A 22,383-nucleotide genomic window follows, 5' to 3' on the forward strand; every position below is an offset into this window, starting at 1 on the left:
GTTTAATGCAAATTTGTTAAATGAGGAATGATGCTGAAATAGACATGTGTTCTTTTGTTATTAATACAGATGTAGCCTGGTTTCTTCTAGGCAAGTTCAGGAGACTACCGGGTTTACGTATATTTTATTTTAATAATTTTAAACTTCTGAGGAAACTTTTCACCATAATTCCTTCTGCACACGAAATACACCTTCTAAATAGGTGGTGTTGTTCCTAAGAATTTTGCTGTATTTCAGAGCAGAAAATGCAGCAGGTACTGTAGATAACAGTCTAGTACACTTGTTTAAAGATGAGTGTTCGGCGCATTGACTCCTCTGGCCTTGCCATTCTGTTTTAGAGACCAACCCCAAGATCCACCAATGTAGGTAATTCTACAAATACCAAAATCAACAACCCACATACAAAAAGGTTTTTTTTTTTACATTTGTTTTCTTTTCTTCTTGTCTTCCATCAACTTATAAGTCTCCAACCTGGATTACAAACATTATTGCAAGCTCTTTCTTCAAGACAAAAATTCTTTTATGCAACAAAATCTTTTTCTACAAAAATATTTTTTAAGAGGAAAGCGGTTGTTTCATAAAGGTTTAAAGTTAACCTGGATGGTAACCTGAATGGTAACTTTAAACCTTTATGAAACAACCGCTTTCCTCCTAAAAAATATTTTTGTAGAAAAAGATTTTGTTGCATAAAAGAATTTTTGTCTTGAAGAAAGAGTTTGGAATAATGTTTGTAATCCAGGTTGGAGACTTATAAATTGATGGAAGACAAGGAGAAAGGAAACCAAATGTAAAAAAAAAAAAACTTTTTGTATGTGGGTTGTTGATTTTGGATTCTGTTTTAGAGGGCAGACTGTCCACAATTTTATTGGCAGACAGCAGGATCTTTGAACGTAAAGGTTTCCCCTCACCTGCAATGGTGTTCTGCCTATGTAGTCACTTGTAGCAGACTAGCACTCTCCTGCTACCAGCAGAATGCTCTGGACTAAAATCCTCCATCCCATTAAAGTATTAACGCTAGCTCTCCCACATGGAGTTTACTCCCTGGACCTGTGGCAGGATGACGTAGAATCCTACTTAGTCCTGTCCACAGATTTGCCTTGGGACAGGGCTTTCCAAACTGTGGGTTGAGAACCCCACATAGGGTCAGAAAACCTTCAGCTGCGGTCACATAGGCCTCAAATGGCAGCATTCTTCAGGTGCCTGCAGCAGCAGCAGCATTAATGTGACAGTCAGCATGGGGCACATGGGCCAGCACACTCCCGCAGGCCCTGCAATGGTCACTGCCCTTGCATGAGTTTCTGTGCTAACAGGAAGCCCTATACGAGGAGAGATCAGGCCACTGCAGGGCCTATTTCGCTCGGGTAGGGGGAGCAGCTGGCTCAGTGGGGGACCGGGATGTGCGGCAACACACCTGCATGTACTTGGCAACACACTGGGGGTGTCGTGACACACCGGTTGAGAACCGCTGCAGACAACAGACAAGTCTGATATTAATTGCACTAGATAATTGGCAGGTGTAAAATTGTGCGACTAAGTTGCCTAATACATTTGCATAAATCTCTTAAAAAAAATAGCAACTTACATGTGTACCTCTTGGTTCTGCCTAGGAATACCCTAGACTGCCCCTTCTTTTGCGCAGGTAAATGTGCAAAACAAAACCAAAAATACACCTGTATGTTTGATGCTTATATAATAGTATAATCTTGAATAAGAGCTACTTACGAACATATTTGCTAATTTTATGCACATAACTCCTTTGAAAATGTCTTCCTATGTGTTGCAAAGATTTTTTTTCCTAGTCCTAATTTGGATCATTTAAAAGGGGGAATTTTTGCAAGCCAAAAACATTGTACTAAAATTTAGCCCTGACACTGGGATGAACATCCCCTCCTTTTGTGAACATGCCAAGGCATTTTTTTTTTTAACTTTCTATTTATTGGAGGTAATTTTCAAAAGCATAGAATGTGTGTAAATAAGCTTTTTGAAGATTACTCTGGGGATTGTACACATATAAGTACACACAGACGCAATTTTGCACTTCCTTTTATGTGTATTACAAAGAGGCATTCCCGGGGGGCTGAGAGAAATCATTTATGATAGTTTGTTTGATTTTCAACAGTATGCATGTAAATGTTTGGGCAGACATTTCTAGCAGGTGGAAATGTGCACGCCTGTGCCACGCTAAGGTACACACAGTACTGGTAATTTCAAAGTGGACTCAGACTCCTAGGTCCGCTTTGAAAATTAGGGCTGAATTTCATGTGTGCAAAGTGCACGCAGACTTCAGCTCTACCCAGGCTATTATGTAATCGCGTTCATTATGCACAATAGAATTATTCTAAGTTTATAGATTGCCTTTCATTTTCCTGACTTCCTTACTGCTCTAGTGAGTTACTCTTCCCCACAGGTAATTTGTAAATACAGTATGTTCATTTTTTTTTTTTTTTATTAGACTCGGGATAACAAGCTGCCAATAGTGAAACAGGTCATGTTGTGCCCTTTTCTTTAAAGCAGTGTTTCCCCAACCGGTGTGCCTTCAAAGCTGATCAGGTGCGCCACGGAAAAAAAAAATCACCTTTGCCTGATTCTCAGATCCAGACCAGCACCTGAGCTCTGCTCTCAGCCCCTCACAGCAAAAAGAGACTCCAGAAATGGTTCTTAAAAATGTAGAAGCAACTTCCTTAGAACAAACTAGTCACATATGCCTCACCTTCCTGGAACATAGAAATGAGTAAGCACCACGCAGAGTATGGATTGCCGAGCCCTGCTCTGTTCGGCACACAGATCTTCCCCCTTCAGAACTTCCTTCTTTGAGTCCTTCCAGCCTCTGTCTTACCCCTAAGGCTCAATGCGACAGGCAGAACCTGCACTGAGCACTGGATGTGACTTATTCTGAGTGTTGGGAGCAGCAGCAGTGGAGGAGCTCTGGCAGCCACATGTGACGGCCAAGGTAACTGACTGAGCCGGCTGCCTGTGCCACAGACTTCTCCTTTCTCTTGCACTTGTACGTAGAGAGAAATGGTCCTTAGTGATGGGATCTTGTGTGTCTTGAACCCTCCCCCAACCCCTCTTTATTTTTAAAATTTCAAAGAGAGACTGGCAGGCCTTTCAGTGCTTCCCTAGCTTTTCTTCTGGCCATATGAACCCTCTCCATGTCTGCACTGCCTGCTCCATGGAGGTTGGTGTGCCACACACAATTTTCATTAATATAGGTGTACCTTGGGCTTGAAAATGTTGGAAAGCAATGCTTTAGAGAGAAAAAAATATATATCCTGACATGCCTGTTTCTCAGGGGATTTGATTCACGTTTCCATTATTTTGATTTTCTCTTCATCACTTTTATTTTTGGGGCTCCCCCTCCTCCCCCCTTGGTCCATACTATGAATTACCCCTATGCTTGGGGTGGGGAGTACCACATGAGAAATTATATTTAACAATATGATTTATCTTCAGATTTGTAGTCTGAATGGGGGGATGAGACAGGGTCCCAGTCACCCCAATACCACAATTCTGTGCCCTTCCCAAACAACTTCTCACTTGGCGGCACCACAAACCAGATAAAATCATCACACCAGAATAAAACAGTAATTAACCTTTTTACAAGTATTGTGTAAGGAGACAGTGAATCCAACCAGAACATTAAATGGGAAAAGTACAGTAGTGAAGTATAATATAAACTTGCAGTTTTCTTATTTAATATCAAGCAATGCAAAAACAACACAGGGTATGGCCTGTTAGCCAGGGCAACAAATATACTTAAATGGATAATTTAAAAAAATAGGGAACGCTAATTGTTTGGGAAAAAACAAGACAGATTTTCCAAGATGGCGTACTTTGTGTTGCGCTGGAGGAGGACCCTTGGCCTGATGCAGGACTGGTACGACCCTCCAGTCGGACCCAGAGAGCACCTGCCACCAGGAGGCGGAGCACAGGAGGAGACAGAGGCTTAGCTGGAGCTTCACAAATAGCAACCCAGGGTTCCCTCAAGTTGAGCCCTTGCTTACCCGGGCCACCTGGTCTTAGGTGGGCCTCGCAGGGTCTCCTAGAGAGGAAGCACAGGGGAGTGCCCACCACGAAAAAGGGTGCGTGGTCGATATTCAGGCACGAATGTCCAGAGGTCGCAGGAGGCCAGAAGAGAGTGTCTGAGTAGATAGCGAGGATCAAGGCCAGAATATCAGTCCAGAATGGTCAGCATCTGTAGTCAGTCCAGGACTAGTCAGACCAGGCAGAGGTCAAGTTCCAGGCAGCAATCAGGAATAGTCAGTGGACAGGCAGAGGTCGGTTCCAGACAGCAATCAGAAATAGTTAGAGAACAAGCAGAGGTCAGGTCCAGGCAGCAATCAGGAGAGGTCAGGAGAGGTCAGGAGCAAGCAAAGGTCAGTACTGTGAGACCAGTCCGATGGATGGAGAGATGAAGGAACAGGAGATGCTGGAACAGGAGACGCTGGAACAGGAAAACTAAGAGCCACCGGAGTATACGACCCAATTGCCAAGGCAAGGAAGTGGTGTCTGACCACTTCCTTATATCCGGATGTCAATCAGGATGCGCCACGGAGCTGGGAGCTACCCTTGGCCCTTTAAGAGGCTGGGCGGTCTGCGCACAGGCACCTAGGGGTGGGGCCAATGCCACGGAGGACGCTGAGCCCCGCTGTGAGGCCTGGTGAGAAGTGGAATACCCAGCGGACGCCACCGCAGGAAGCCGAAGCTGAGCAGAGCTGGCAGCAGCAGTGGGGGAGGACGACCCGGGACCCACCGGAGAAGGGATGAAGTGAGCAGGCCCGGGTGAGGGCCAAGCGCAGACGGGACACGCAACACTTTGTCCCATTACCAAGACTACCCCTCTGCTCCCAAGTTGGCACATTTGCTCTTCCTCCATGTGTTTCATCTCCACGGGCTTCCTAAACACATAGCTTCAGACAGAGGTCCTCAATTTGTCACCCACCACTGGCATTCCCTCTGTAAAAAGTTTGGTATATCTTTGGATTTAACCAGAGCTTACCATCCACAGCCAATAGTCGAGCAGAGCACATGAATCGCTCGCTCAAAATATTTTAGCAGGCCTACTCCAATGATCAACAAGACAACTGGTCCCAGTTACTCCCGTGGGCAGAGTTTTTCCCATACCTCGCACATGGAACATCCCCATTTTTCATTGTCTATGGGAGACAACCACGGCCACCTCTGCCAATACCTCTTTCAGTCCCAACTCCAGTGGTTCAAGCAACTGCAGAGGTCTTACACACCCTTTGGACTTACACAAATGAAAGGCTTCAAGAAGCAGCTAACCGTGCTAAGAAGTCTACCGATACTCACCGTAGACCAGCTCCTGAGTTCCAAACAGAACTCAGGAGCCACATTCAACTAAAACTCCCATCTCAGCGATTGGCTCCCAGATATATTGGACCATTCTCAGTCACTTGATGCATTGGCCCAGTGACTTATAAGCTGCGTCTTCCACCTATACTGGGAGTCCACAACTCATTTCACGTATCTCTCTCCTCAAACCACTGGTCCTTCTCCTGGCCTTCTCGCAAGGTTCCTGAGCCATGACCTCTTGTTTCAGAGACAGATACCCTCTATAGAGTATAGGAGGTCCTCGATGTCCAAAGAAGGGGCCACAGATGGGAATACTTACTCTCCTGGGAGGGATATGGCCATGAAGAAAATTCTTGGGAACCCACTACCAATATTCTTAACAAGGATTTACTCAAGCAATTCTACGCTGCCCATCCTGGGAAACCCACACCTCCAGGAGGGGGCTGTAAAGGGGGGGTACTGTTGCGCTCCCCGGCTGCTGCTCACCCCCAATGCAGGCCTCCCAGTATGGGCCTGTCCTCTCTGGCGGCGGGTAGCCGTCTCCATGCTCGCCTTGCTCCCTTGCCTCCCAGGCCTCCCTGCATGGCGGGGAGTTCCTCGGGGCCCAGCTAAGCCTCCTCTTCTGCCATGCTGCGAGGCAGCATCACCACCTCCCTTCTGGCCTGTGGCCTTAGGCGTGTGTGCGCCTCTGCTGGATTTAAAAGGGCCACAGCGGGAATTCTTCCTGTAGCCCCTCCTGATGACATCTGCCAGCCTCACTATTTAAGGCAGGCTCTGGCAATCAGAGCTTGCCTTGGTAGCAGGTCTCCACACTGTCTAGCTGTGCTCTGCGTTGCCTGTGTTCCTGCTCCTATTCCTGCTCCTGTTCCAGCTCAAGCCTCTGCTCCAGTGTCCGTGTTCCAGTCCTTTCTTTTTGATCCAGCCTTCCTCTTCCCTTCGGACGGATCTCCTTGGCTTTGACCCGATCTGAACCTGACTATGAGCCTTGCCGCCTGCCTCCGACCATTCGCCTGGACCTGACTAAGAGCCTTGCCATCTGCCTCTGACCATTCGCCTGGACCCGGCTACAAGTCTTGCCGCCTGCCTCTGTCCATTCGTCTGGACCTGACTACGAGCCTTGCTGCCTGCCTCTGACCATTCGTCTGGACCTGCTTCCCAGCCTTACCTTCTGCTTCAACCACAGCTGGGTCTCTCCAATAGCCGCTGTCCTTTGGTGTACCTCCCCCTGGCCTACCCTTCGGGATCATCCACGTGGAGGCCCACCTAAGTCCAGCGGCCCCAGCATCCAAGGTTTCAACCGGCAGGGAACGAGAGCTGGTATTGGCGAAGCTCCACTTGGCCTCCCTTTCCCATCCGGCCTCGCCTCCCAATGGTGGGTACCTGTCGAGGTCCCCCCACAGGTGGCACCAACACCACCTTGGGCCAAGGGTCCACCTCTGCAACATACACAAGAATCACTAAAAGTTAAGATTGCTTCTTTTCATCTGGATAAATTTTGAGTGTACAATAAATTGTGCAAACAAAATGTATATAGTCGGTGAGAGGGTGAGATATTCAGAACTTTGTTTTTGTGCAGGTAACGCCAAACACTACCTGACGAAGCCTCTGAATATAGACCTCTTACATTTAATTTTATTAGGATTTGTGAATCGCCTAACACAAAGAGGCCTAGGCAATGAACAAAACGTACATAATTATAAAAAAAAAGCAGATACAAAATCGTAAAGATTTAAAATTAACTAAAAACACAAAGTAGAATTTAAAACATTAAAATAAATAACATTTAAACAAGGAGGTAACCCATCATAATATAAAATAATCAATAACAGATGAAATAAATTAAGCAGCTAAAAATAAGCTAACTTAAAAAGAAAGGTTTTAATTTGTTTACATTGTTTACATTGTTACAAAGGTTTTAATTTGTTCACATTGTCTAAGTTCAATAGGAAACGGGTTCCAGAGAGTTAGTCCAGCAACTGAAAAGATGCTTTCACGAGTGGTGTATAATCATCTGTTTCGTGGGGAGGGAATCTCGAGGAGCCCTCAGAGGAATGTAAGGTTCTGGTTGGTTGATAAAATTTTAAAATCACATTGGCCCAGACATATGGATGGACATATAAAAACTTTAAGATCAACATTCCTATTTTATATTTGATCCTCTCCTGAATAGGTAGTCAGTGGAGCTCCATCAATGTGGGAGTAATGTGATCGCTCCTTCTCAGGCCTGAGATTAACCTGGCCGCTGAATTTAAGAGCAACTGGAGAGGGCGAAGAGTAGCAGATGGGATCCCCAAATATAAGCTATTGCAATAATCTATAATGGGGAAAATAGAGGCTTGCAAAACTGTATGAAAATCAGAGGTGGGAAGGAGCTTCTTGAGAACTGAAAGAACTCGGAGTCTATAGAACCCTTGTAATATGACGTGTTTGATCTGCGGACAGAAAGAGAGGGTATTGTCAAGAATGATACCCAGGCTTTTGATTTGAGTTTTAATGGCAAGAGTTATCGAGGGTTACAGACTTATCCTTGAGAGAGGAATAAGGACTATGAATGCCAATAAATTCAATTTTAGCCATATTGAGACCAAGTTTATTGAAATTTAACCTTTTGATAGTTGAAAAGCAGATGTCGTTATGAGTCTGCTCGCAGGGCCTAGCCACGAGCAGCCTCTCACCTTTCCGCGGCCGGATGCAGCTCCTTCTCCCTGCAGCCCAACACCGTTCCCATCTTGCATGGCTGGAGCCGCTATCGGGGCCTTCCTTGTAGTTGGGAGCCACCGCCGGTATGGTCCTCCGTGGCGTGGAGCCGCCGGCATGCTGCCTCTCCCCGCAGCAGACCACCATCGCCGCAGCTCTCCCCACAGCCTGGAGGCTGCCGTCGTCTCTCGCAGCCTGTGTGCCACCGATGTCCTGCCTAGTTATGCGGCGAGGGTGCCACGGCCAGTCATTCCTTTGTGGCCCGGATGCTGCCACCGACCGCCTCTTCTTCCGCTGCAGGAGTGCCGCCACCAGCCTTCTCTACGTGGCCTGCGTGCCGCCGCCAATGCTGCAGCTGCTCTGTCTCGGCCCTTACATAGGTAAATCCTATGGCATTTACTGTAGCAATTTTCAAAAGACAGTACTTGGGTAAACTGTATTTATACGTGTAAAGTCCAGTTTTATGCTTGTAAATGCTTTTGAAAATCAGACCCAAATTATGTGACATTTCAGGGAAACTCTTGCTCATGTTAGCAAGTATAATTTGTGCGCAGTAGAATTAGTGCAATAATTTTCAAAGCAGATTTATGCACATAAGTCCGCATTGAAAACTGCTGTAACCTAAGTGCATTTTTTGCTGACTGTTTTTATGCGGCCTACTTGAAAATGACCCTCTGATAAGTAGAAAGCTAATGATGGTTAAAAGGTGCAGGCTTTCTCTGTGTGTCACATGTAAGGGTCCCCTGAATAAGATCATATTGAGATCTACTCTGAAACTGTCGCAACGCATGAGGTATTTGCAATTGGAAGCCTAATCCCTTATAATTCCTGGAGACTAAAACTATGTGATTTGGGGAAACTAGCTTCACACTAAGCCCTGGTTAAATATAAACAATTGCTGTTAATTACTTACAGCAGAAGGAAGAGGGTTGTTGCGTATGGGGCCTCGAAAGGCCTTGCATTCTGTTGAGAACGGGGTGTTTTAGTGTGCCCATGGGCCTCAGCCCAACCCCAGATGGATCCAGGACCGGACCGAGGGTTGACGGCGTGTTCCACCATGGCAGAACACGGTCTTACCCTCCGCCAGGCCTGCAAGCTCCCAAGGCCAACAACAGAATGATGTTAGAAGTGAATGGTCCTCCGACCATTCCGAGTCCTTTCGGACCTGCCGCTTGGATCGGCATGGAGCAGCAGGCCTGGCCTGAGGATGAAGGCAGACAGGCCTTGACACGAAGACGTGACACTATGACGAAGGTGAAGACGTGACACCAGGGCTCTTGAAGACATGACACCAAGACTATGGAAGACATAACATCAGGGCTGATGCGAAGACATCACGGACCAATGGTCGACGCGACGGCATCCCGGACCAGGGTCGATGCGACGACATCAGAAACAAGACTCTGAAGTGCAGACATGACTAGGAACTTGAAATCCAAACAAGACAAGATGCAGGGCAGGAGGACTGTCTCTCAGGGCGCCCTACTCAGGCCACCCAAGGGACTGAGTCGCAGACCACCCTGTCTCACTGCGCGCCCTACACTGCCCGAGGAGGCTGGTCACGGACCACGCTGGGAGTGGGAAAAGCGCAGGAAGGATCCAGTCTAGGTGGGACTCAGACGATGAAGCCGATGTCATCCGCAGCACCAACACGGCTGGCAGGATGAGACTGCTCAGGAGCTCAGGACACCAGTCCACCTGCAGGCCTCTCCAACCCGGGAAAGACGTCATCCGAGGGAGCAGGACCGACAGGACCAGAAGGCTCAGGAGCGCAGACATGAACACCAAAGGGGGCAGGACACCAGGAGGCGAAACACCAGGAGACAAACACCAGGACACCTGGACAAGGACCTCAGGCATGAAGACATAACTTGACATGGTGAGACGAAACGAAGAGGAGCTCCATGAAGAAGACCTGACGGAGCTCTGGCAGGCAGGAGCCTCCAGAGTGAAGTAACTCCGATGCAAGGCAAAGACAGACTGACGGAGCAGCCCTTTATAGGGCTGGTAGAGGAAGTCCACTCCCTAGGTGGGGCCAGCACACTTCCTGTGCCTGGCCCTTTAAATCCTGAAGAGAGGTGCGCACTGGCACCTAAGGAGCAGCAGAAGAGCTGTGCAGGACCGCAGACAGCAGCCTGCACAGACGTACAGCGTAGAGGGAAGCAGGGCTGAGCCTGGGCGCAGGCTCCGACGTCGGCAGCGGCTCCAGCCGCTGCAGGAGGCCCCGGGGGCAGCTCCAGCCGCCACTCGAGCCCGGGGATGCGGCCTTCGCGCCGCGAAGATGGAGCAAATGTCGGCAGCGTTCCTGGCCATGCAGCGGAGGGCAGAAGGCCCACGACTCCGGGCCCGATGAAGGGAGATCCGATGGGCGGCCTCCGGGCCGCAGAGGAGCACAGAGTCCGTGGCTATGGCTGCGTGGGAGGCCCGACAGCGGCATCCTGCTGCGTTGGGTGAAGAAAGGCAGCATGGTGAGTGAGCCTGCTCGCGGGGAGACCCGCGGGCAGCGCGTTCATAACAAGGGTACTGCCAGCAGATCCAAGCTGCCATCAGGCTCCGTGCCTTGCAGAAAAAAAATTACATTAAGTTATAAACTCTACCTCTAACTCAAGCATGTTAGTTAAGATCATCATTATGAATACAGCTCGGCATATATTGTCCATTCTAGTTGCAAGCCAGGGGTTAGGGGCCACTTTTACATGAAGAGTGAGATGTACGAACAGAACAGTACACTCTTGTGAAGATTTGACGTCCTTCGAAGAGAGGAAACTCACACAAAGATGAGATTTGTACAATCAACCTATCTTGATATTATCCAGGTAGAGAGTCAATCAAGCTAGAGTGAAAGAACATTGTACAAATCTCATCTTTGTGTGAGTTTCCTCACTCCGAAGGACATCAAATCTTCACAAGAGTGTACTGTTCTGTTTGTAAGTCTCACTCTGCATGTAAAAGTGGCCAACTACTACAAGGGCCTTGTAGATAGTCTCTCTCTCTCTCTTTCCCCCAGTGGTGAAATGAGCATTGTGATAATTAGGAAGTTACCATAAAACACGCCCCTTTTTCTACCGCATGCAATATTTACAGCAATTTGATAAATCTAGGCCTTAGGTTGCTAAGGAAGTAGTGATGCAGAAATAAAATGCTTTAAATTTATGTGGTGTATTTAATGTTGAATTGGCAATAACCTGCAAGCGGACAATAATTAATCTATTGATAAGTGCTGGGTTACTCCCTTGTTTTAGATAAATCCCTGATTGTTTTTTGGTGTGAAAATGTCTCGTCTTCTTATATGGGATAAGAATCTATAAATCAAAGAATATGCTTAGTGGTCAATGGGAGGGAAAGAAAGACACACCAAAAATTTTCTAATTTTCCTTTCTTTTAGTCAGGCACTCATGCTAAACAAAATTATCTACCTTTCTTTTCTTTTAATCATGCATCTGTTCCAGGTCATAATAAAGAGGTAGAGATGATTTCAGTCCTGGTTTTTCAATTATTTCATAGTTTTTCATACTGTTAAAATAAAAAAAATCTTTTTTTTTTTTTTTTTTTTTTTTAAATAGGAGCTGAAAACCCAGAGCTGACTTATATGTTCCCTCACCATCAGGACCCAGGTGGCAATCCCTTGTATTAGCACTGTGCTTATTGTTTTGTTCATTATGTCCACCTGAATCATTTTTAAAAATGAAACGCTGCAAGACCAGAGTTCTGCAAAAAGCTTAATGTGACAAGCAAATGTGACCATTTTGTTCTTCAAACTGCTAATAGAATTGACCAGTGCCCATTTCATCTTGCATTAGGGTAGAATTGCAATTACTAGGAAATGGAAAAATTTTGGTGGACCATCCATTTATTGGTTCCCTTATGTCCTTATTAATGACACAAATAGAAAATTTTGAGATTTGGAACATGTTTAGTGACCATTTTAAAGTTATAAACAGAAAAAGGAGGAAAAGTGTAGATTGTAGAATTAGGTACAGCACTTACCTGTGTAATCTGTTTACTAAACAGTGAACTGTGAGGCAGTTATGCAGTGAGACATTTTTCTTTTTCCCTCTGTACACGTTACTAGAATATTATCTGGTGCCTGCTTCTCCTAGCAAATGCTGTGATCATTTGACCTGTTTTCAATAAAAAGAAATGTTGGGAAAAATGACCAATAAATTTAACTGCAGAGTTTCCTTTCACAAAATGCACCAAAATTCAATGAGATTAAACAGAATCTAAAACATTTTGGAAAACAAAAAATTGTAAGCCTCTTTAGACAGCAAATCTGGACATTTTTGTACAACATAAAAGAGTGAATAATCAAAGACGTTTTGCACATAAAAATAGCATATATAAGCATAAGACGCATGTTAATGAGCTCCAACATATTTTGTAAAGTGCTGTGTACATAAATGCCTTTGTTACTATTATCATACAGATCACCATACAATGCTGCAGAATGAGTTTTTAAAGGGTAAGAGGGGAATCTTGCATTTTAAGAATGTACCAGCTGATTCTAGGCTGGTATGATAGCTTGAATTTTGTTGATATTACATCCCTTTGGCTCAAGCCAGGAGATGGACTGGTTTGAATGGTTCTCTCCTACTGGCTTCCTGCTTTGCTGTTCTGACCCTAAATCCTGCCCACCCATGTAATATATAAGCTGTGGCTTCACTTATTCAAGACCTGTGCCAACACTGGAATGTCCTTTCACCTGACCTGCTGAAGCTGTATTGTGCTGTTTTCCCTTGCTCTGCCATCCTGGACCTAAACCCTGCTCACCCATGTGATGGAATCTGTAGCTCCGCCTTCTTAACACCCGCACCAATCCAGGAGATGCTGAGCTCCTGAGGGGTACACTATTGGTGGATTCTGGTTGCATGCACAAAGGATCATGAACAACGGAGCTTGTTCCTTTATGTGCTCTTTCGTGTGAGCTTTTCATGCATCTATTCTTTTTGTGCTTGATGTTTTTGTGTGTTTCATTGTATGGTATCAGTCTAGTTTTAATTATGATATTTCAAGGTTTATCATGCTTTTGTAATTTAAAGTGTTTTTTTCTTCTTATTCTTTTTACTTTTCCATTCTAGGTGCTCCTTATTATGACATTATGCCTAGTAGGGATGTGCAGAGCAAAAGTTTAAGTTCATATGTCCATAAGCCGAAAGGGGGTCCCATTTGCGGTCAATATGGACATATGGAGAATTCCATAAGTTGAGTCTATGTCCATATGTGCAAATAAAAATTTAAACCCCTCACCCTCCTTAATCCCCCCCCCCCCCCCAAGACTTACCAAAACTCCCTGGTGGTCCAGCGGGGTCAGGACGCCCCCCGGAGCGATCGCGCAGAAAATGTCAAGTTTGGTCATATGATCAGCACTCCAAACATTGCATTTGTCTTTGGCAATTTTTTTTTATAAAGGTTTTTGTGCCTCGCTTTTTCTTTTCCTTCAGTACATCTAAAGGCTACAGGTAGTTTTGTTGATGGTTTGATTCACTTTCCCACTTGCAGCAATTTAAATAGTATTGTGTTCCATATTCAGCCTAGAGAAAAGAATCACGTGACGCCGCATCGGAGTGACGCGGCGTCACGTGATTCCCCGCGCGATCGCTCTGGGACCCTCCGTTCGACCCAAAAGGAACTTTTGGCCAGCTTGGGGGTGTCAGGAGGCCCCCCCAAGCTGGCCAAAAGTTCCTTTTGGGTCGAACGGAGGGTCCCGGAGTGATCGCGCGGGGAATCACGTGACGCCGCGTCACTCCGACGTGGCGCCGACGTCACGTGATTCCCCGCGCGATCGCTCCGGGGGACCCTCGTTCGACCCAAAAGGAACTTTTGGCCAGCTTGGGGGGGCCTCCTGACACCCCCAAGCTGGCCAAAAGTTCCTTTTGGGTCAAACGGAGTGTCCCAGAGCGATCGCGCGGGGAATCACGTGACGCCGCGTCACTCCAACGTGGCGCCGATGTCACGTGCTCCTCGCAAAGGAGTTCAGAAATGGCAGAATTGGCGTCCTGACTCCTCGCTGGACCACCAGGGAGTTGTGGTAAGTCTTTGGGGGGGGATTAAGGAAGGTGAGGGGTTTAAATTTTTATTTTGGATCAACAATCGCGATTTCCAACGTATTCAACATAGCTATGTTGAATACGTTGGAAATCCGATCGTTTACGTCTTATCACTTTTTTAAGTTAAAAAAAAAAAAAAGTAGCGTTTTACATTTAAGTTCAAAACGAATGCACACCCCTAATGCCTAGCGATAATTATATTCTGGTCTACCTAGGTTATGGCAGATATGCTTCCTTCAGGTGTCCTTGCTCAAATTTATTCCATTCAGAACTCAAACTTTATCTCAGCTCACTCCCACTTTTAAATTTCCCCCTCTTTGCAGTAAACCTCCTTTATCTGCTGTTCTCATGTGCATTGATTAGCAGCAGGTCTATCACCAATAAAGCACAGTTTGTTTATAACCATATTAAGGATCATGGATTTCACATCTTTTTTTCTTACTAAAACATGGCTCATTTCAGGGGAAGCTATTTGTCTAAAACAAGCTTGTCCACCTACAATAATTATCTTTTTTTTTTTTTTTTTTTTTTAATCTAGAGCCATAAGAAGAGTGGAGGAATTGCCATAAAATTTCATGACAGCTGAAAGCTTAAGGAATTAAAACTATCTTTCCAGGTTACTACTGAACACTTATTTCTTCAGTTAGATAAGAATAAAAATTGAAATCTATTAGTTTATAAACCGCCCCCAATAACATGCTCTCACTTGTCTGAATTAATTGAGCTCATTAATGATTGTGCACTAAGAAGCACAAATTTACTTCTTCTTGGGGATTTTAATTTGCATGCGGACGAGCCAAATAAACAACTGGAGTAAAGGTTTATTACCGCTATGTCTAATTTTTCACCAACTCAGTGGATCAATAAGCCTACATACAAAGGAGGTCACAATTTGGTTATGATTTTTTCATCAAATATTTTACCCACTTGTACAATAAATTTTTATGAACCCGTGATTGCAGATTATATGATGACTTATTTTGCTTTAGGCTCTCAAGTCTCATGAAAGGATCCATCTAGTATTAAAATCCCAATTTGAAATACCAAAGACTTTGACCATTAAAAGCTTGCATCTTTTCCAGAGTTTCCAACATGTCACTGGATGACAAGCTTGCTAATTGGAATAGTAGGCTTGCTGAAGCCTACGATCATGTGTCTCCCCTGTATTTTAAAATTTATTAACCCTCATAACCAGCCATGCTATCATTCAGACCACAAAATCCTTAAAAGACAATTGCACTTAACCTGAAAAAATAATAGGCTTAAAACTAGATCCTCCTTTGGTGAAAGCTTATTATAGGCTGCTACAAACCATTATCTATATGAAATTAAGCACACAAAAGAAGATTACTATATGTTATGAAGATTTTGAATTGTCCAGACAATGAACCGAAATAGCATTTTAGGCTTATTTCTCAGTTTTATAGAGAGTAATCCAGCGCACTTATAGTTAAGTTCACTTACTACCAATGATTTTGCTCAAGTTTTTGAGAATAAAATTAAGAATATTCAAAAGCAATTTATGATTGACTCCTTATAAGAATCAGAGATTCCCAAGTTGGAATTAATTTCTTCAACTGACAACTCTATTATTACAATTAGTAAACTTTCAGTATTTAATTTGAGTTGGTGCTTAGGCATATGAATTCTATAACATCAATGTCTGATCCTCTACCTTTCAGATTTCTTAAATTTTCTCTCTAGGATTAATTGCTCCTCTATATATGATTATCAATGACAGTTTGAATTTGGGAATATTATCAAACAATGAAAACTGCTATTATTCATCTTGTATTTAAAAAAAAAACAAAAAAAAAACCACTCACTAGACCCAGACAAACCAGAAAATTACAGATCAATCTCCAACTTACCTACGCTGTCTAAAATAATTGAAGAGTTCCATATTCAACTTTCAGCTTTTCTTGACAGGACTCTTGTTTTTCACACCCGACAATCTGGATATTGTAAGGGATTCAGTACTGAAACAGCTATTACTGCCCTTACTTCAGAAATTGCGCCTAATTTAGATAGTGGTCAAGTTGCACTCAGGGACATCGTTAGCATCAGGCTTATAGGGCCTGTGCCCCAAGTCTAAAGATCAGTGCCCTGAATCTCAGCAGCAGACATTGCTAATATTTTTTTTCAATCCCCCATCACTTGTGCTCCACTTCTCCCTGCCAACTGAAGAGAGGAGGCTGTTGCATCAGTTGGGAGCACACCAGACTTAAGAAGAGACTGTCACATTGACCGGCTGCAGGACTGAAGAGAAGCTGCTGCTATGTTGCCTGGGCCAGCGCTGAATTTAAGAAGAGACTGCTGCATCGGCCAGGCTGGTGCAGCACAAGAGAAGAAGCTGCTGCATTGCCTGGGCCTGTCTGGCTGGAGAGAGGAAGCTGCTGCATTGCCTGGGCCTGTCTGGCTGGAGAGAGGAAGCTGCTGCATTAGCGGGACTCACTGAACTTAAGAACAGGCTGATTGATCAGCAGGCTGCAGAAGCGAAGAGTGAAGGCTGCTGCTGCCTGAAGGGTCCCTAAGAGGAGACTGCTGCTGCTCCCTGCACGTTCCCAGAAGCAAGAGTGAATGTGTGTGTAAAGAGAGCATATGGGTGTTTGAGCAATAGCATGTAAGAGAGCATGTGTCAGAGTCAGAGACCATGTGTGTGAGAGACAGCATGTGTATATGTGAGCATGTGTGAGTGTGTGAGAGATGCTGCACAGGCCCAAGAAAAAGGCTACTGTAGCCTGCATGTTCTGGAGAGAAAGAGTGTGTGTATGTAAGAAATAGCATGTGTATGTGAGAGTATGTGCATGTGTGTGAGAGAGAGAATCAGGGTGTGAGAAATACTGGGTAGGCCCAAGGATGAGGCTATGGATGCCTGAACCCTGCAAGTTCAGAGAAAGAGAGAGAGAAAGAAAACAAATGTGTATATGTGAGAGACAGAGAGCATGTGTTAAAGCATGTATGTGTGTGAGAGCATGTGACAGAGAGAGCATGTATATGTTTGAGCAATAGCATGTCTAAGAGATATCATGTGAGAGCATGTGAATGACAGAGCATGAGTGTGTATGTGAGAGAAAGCATGTGTGTGTGAGAATCACTACACAGGCCTAAAGGAGACTCCTGCTGTCTGCTTGTTCTCAGTAAAGAGAGAGCAAGTATGTGTATGTGAGCATGTGAGAAAGTATGTGTGTGTGTGTGTGTATGAAAGAGAGCATCTGCGTGAGAGATACTGCACAGGCCCAAGGAAGAGGCTGCTGCTGCTTGCACATTCCATGGAGGGGGGAAAATAAGAGAGAGAGAGAGAGAGAGAGAGAGAGAGAGAATGTCTGTGAGTGTATGTATGTGAAAGACCATATGAAAGATCATATGCATATAAGAAAGAGGATGTAAGAAAGCATATGTGAGAACATATCTATGCATAAGAGAGAAAGAACATGTATGTGTATGTGTGTGACAGCATGTATGAGAGAGCATATGTGTGTGTGTATATGGAAGAGAGCATATGTGAGTGTGGGTGGGTGTCAGAGAGAATGTGTATGTGAGAAAAGAGAAAGTTTGTACCGGACCCTTCTTTCCCCTCCCACCCTACTAATACACAATGATCTCAGGATGACTGAAAATTAAAAAGTATGCTGAATGAAGGATTTCTTTATCCTTATTAGTTTTAATTATTGGGTGTTATTTAATGTGTATAGTGTCTTGAAATATTTAATTGGGGTTTGGTACTCTTTTTAAAATGTTATATGATTTTTTAATTATTGAATATTCTTTTTATGAGCATAGTTTTACTATTATGAAGTTTTTATTTCTTGATTTTATTACTCAGTATTTTAAGTAGAATGGTGATGTTTGTTTTTCCGTTGTTGCACTGCATATAGAGTTTGACTTGTGGTTTCCAGTTCAGTTTATGTCTGCACATTTCCATTTATACTTTGTGGTGTCTTTATTCTGTATTTGATGAGGGTCTGTGTGTACTTGTTTTGTCATTAGGGACAGTGGATCGCAAGATATCTAGTTGTACGAACAGGAATAGTCCCCTGGGAAAGTGAAACACTGAGCTCTGATTGATAGCATAATATTGCTTGACGTGAAGAAATTTGATATAATATATAAATGAAGGAATCTATTTGAAATATACAATTATAAATTTGGTAAAAAAAAACTTATACATTATTGCACAAAAAACAACTTACAAAAACTTGTAATACACATCTTCTACATATGAAGTGAAGAGAATATGCACCTTATTCTATTCCAGTACTAAGTAATGTAAACACATTCAACCCACTCACACACGCACACCTCTCTACTATAGTAGTCATCAAACAGCCATTAAAATAAAAAATGTATTTTATAGTGATTTGATGTTCCTTATTCACTCTAATTGAACTACCAAATCAAACGTCTCATACAATGAGTTTTATGACTACTATAGTAGAGAGGTGTGCGTGTGTGAGTGGGTTGAATGTGTTTACATTACTTAGTACTAGAATGGAATAAGATGCATATTCTCTTCACTTCATATGTAGAAGATATCATGTGTATTTCAAGTTTTTGTAAGTTGTTTTTTGTGTAATAATGTATAATAAAATGTTTTTTACTAAATTTATAATTGTATATTTCAAATAGATTCCTTCATTCATATATTATATTTCTAACTTGGAATCTAAAGTAGTTTGCCTTCACATTTATTTGTACATGAAAAAGTTCGAGTCACACTTGCCTGTAGTTTAGGACTGCTTGAACAAATAAATCCTTACTATGCATGCCTGTGGTCTGTAAAATATATATATTCTTGGCCCCTGCCTTAAATTCCTTAGTACAGAGGGATGCAATGCTCAAAGATAGATCTGATTCTGACATCAAGCTCCCAAGAGTCATATCCGGACTGCCACTGCTGGATACCCATGGAACATATTCAGGGACATGTGCAGATTTTGAATTAACTTGTAAATACTAGTTCTTTATTTACATTTTATATGTGTTGCGTCCGTCATTCCTAGACGGCTTTGCCCCATTTGCCTCACCTTGTTCACGGCTCCTCCCTCTTACCTTGGGAAAATGGCTACCACCGTGTCTGCAAGCCGCCCTCTCCAGCGTCCCCAGAACGGCTATGGTGCTGCCTCCCGCCATTCTCCTCCCAAGGGCCTACAAGGATGCGTGCGCTACTCTCATCTTTATTCCAGCTAAGGCGCAAACCTTGGGTGCGTCCCCCTCAAGTGACGTCACGCCATCCAGGTATTTAGCCTGCCCTTACATGCTAGCTAATCGAGTTAGCAAGGACTTGGATCCGTCTGGTCTAAGCTACTCTGCTGCTTCCGTGCTGCCGCTGGAAGCTCTCGCTCTGCCCTTCAGGGTATTGACTAACCTGGGTACCCGCTCCTCGGGGGCCCTCTGCTTTATTTCAGGTGCCTTACAGGGATCAGGTACTCCCTCCTCGAGAGCCTGCTCTCCCTGCCTCAGTGCCAGTACCATCTACTTCAGCCTGGTGGAATTGCATACCTACAGCTACCATCTAGTGAGTAATCTAACTCTCAGTCTGTCTCATCTACAGCATTGCCTTGCTGGGAAACATACACCAGAATTCCCCTATACCAACGGGTTGAGAAGGGTCCCAAGACTGCTACATCCAGATTATCTCACTACTGCCACCACTAGTGGTATCCATCAAGCTGCACAATAAAAGATCTAATTATGTGTTTGTGCATCCTGAGTCTAGCCCAGTACTGTGGCTCCCCAAGGGGCTCCTCCCCGTGGGCATGGTCATCTGCCACAGTACCCAAGAATCTATCCAAACACTACTTAACCATAACAATATGATCTTATCTCTCTGTTGTTCTGTGCATAAGCATGTTGCTAGCAATAGTTTTGTTTTCTATCTTTATTTGCTTACATGCAAGTATATTATCTAATATATTGCCTGTGCTACTTACTATATATAAATATTTTTAACCAGAACCCTTTTGTATTACTCTACTGTTTTATAAAGTAAACCTTTCTACTGATCTCATGTATTTGTGTTGTATTTCCCCACATGACTTACTACCAGTGACCTGCCCATTACATCCAGCCAATCCACTCATTACATTTGGCACTGTGAGCAGGATTTAGTGGTTATGTTGGGAACAGGTGCTATGGTTTGCTTTGCACAAGACAGACTCTAAAGTCCGAGAGAGTTTCCATTCTGGCGGGTCTGGATTACTTAATCCCAATGTCCCTGCTGCTAATGGGGAATAAAAGAAGGGGATAGCCGAGAGCACCAATAAAGACTTTTTGAAGGACTCTCAGCTATCCCCTTCTTTTATTCCTCACGGCTTTGTTAGACCGTCTTCCTCTTTGCTTTTTGGGCCTGCTGCTAATGGGACATTGGAGCTTAAATCTACCCATTCCTTTCCCACTGCAGCTGTGTAATCTTATCTGAGGTCTCTCCTGGCAATGCCTATAGACAATGCTTGCTTGTTTTTATGGTCATTGTGTACACAGCTAACAAATTCTGCCCAAAAGATCCAAGCTCGTCTGACAGAAAGCCAGAAAACGTTTGAGGAATTATTATCCTCCCACTCTGATCTGATGGGAAAATGCTGTACAGGTTTCTGATGCAGGGAATGTTGAAAATAACAGTTACAGGGCTAAGTACAGCCTAGCACCATCTGAAAGTAATTATGTCAGTGTAACTGCCTGAGAAAGCCTGCCACTGCTTTAGATATATGTACTTCTGCTAGTGAAGAGGAGGGGGAGAAGGATGGTCTACCATACACTGAGCTGAAACTTCCCTCGGACCAGCAAAATGTATGAAATGTGAGGTCACTCTCTCAGGAAGAGATAGTTTGGCCCAGAGTGCAGCATAAGTTGTTCTAGATGTATACAGCACTTTCTTAAAACAAGGGAAAAACAGTTTCAGATACCTCTGAAGTGAATTACTTGCAGACCTGATGTGAGAACCATAGAATAGATTCTCAGATAAAGAATGAAACTGCTAGAGCAAATGCATCCAATGCCATGCCCTTATTTTCCCATATACTAGGCACAGCCTGTGATTCCGTATATGGCAGTGATTTAGCAAAAGCACTCACCTGCCTGGCTGACCATACCTTATTACTCCACTTTACTGAAGTAGCCTCTGAGTCACTGTGCCCCTAAGCAGGACTACACAAGTTATTGGTGCTGCCACAGCAGCTGATATGTATAATGACATGATTGATGTTTTGATGTGCAGGAGGTGGAAGTCCCTCCTCCACCAGATCCCTGTGATGGATGTCACCCACTTTTACAGGTGGTAGACCTCCCACCTATGCAGCATCAGGTCAGTATTGCCCTGCAGACAGAGATTATATTAGAGATTGACTTTCTGAAGCTTTTCTCAATCAGGGATGCCTGGCATTGGCTCCAGGGGACTGCACACTGAATATTATCAAAGTAGGGCATGTCTCCTGGCCCATGTGAATGTGTCCCCACCTACACAGATTGCTCATTTACCCCAGTGTAAGACCCTAGGTGGTCGGGGTGGGGGGGGGGGGGGGGTAATTCAAGCAATGGTGATTGACTTGCTGGCTCAGGGGGTGATACAATCCACTTCCTTCCCTTTCAATAGCCCAGTTTGGCTGGTAAAGATGGTAGATGGAAGTTGGTGAATAACTATTGATCACAGACAACTGAACAAAGTTGCACTGTCACTTCCTTTTGTGTTCACTGATATGGTGACCCTCATCAACTAGATCCAGAGTCATTCCAGCATATGGTATGTCACATGGGAACTAGAGGCCTCTTATGCTCTAGATTCTGCAAAGTGAAGTCTGTGGCAACACAAGAGAGGGCATCCACTTCCCATTAAGTTTTGGTGCCGCAAATGAACCAACATGGCTACACACTATTTGAATGACAGTTCCTGATATCTTACTTGACCCTAATGGAGACTACCCAAGGGACCAAGTCTGTACAGCATCAATCTGCTGAACTCCAAGTGGTGCATCTGGCCCTCTCTCATGCTAAAGAGCATCTGCTTCCTTATTTTATCATCTATATGGACTCCTGCATGTAAGCAAATAATAAAGAAAGAAAACAAAACTATTGCTAGCAGCATGCTTATGAACATAACAGCAGAGAGAGAGAGAGAGAGATAAGATCATATAAAAGGAAAAATAAAACTAGTATATACAAGTTAATCCAACATCTGCACACATCCCTGAAAATGCTCCATAGGTATTCAGCAGTGGCAGTCTGGTCATTCCTCTTGGAAGCTCAACATTGGGGTCAGATATATCGTTGAACATTTGCTTCCCTCTGTTCTGAGGAATTTAAGGCAGGAGACAAGAATATATATATT

The sequence above is a fragment of the Rhinatrema bivittatum genome, chromosome 3, assembly GCF_901001135.1.
Source record: "Rhinatrema bivittatum chromosome 3, aRhiBiv1.1, whole genome shotgun sequence".
Lineage (NCBI taxonomy): Eukaryota > Metazoa > Chordata > Amphibia > Gymnophiona > Rhinatrematidae > Rhinatrema > Rhinatrema bivittatum.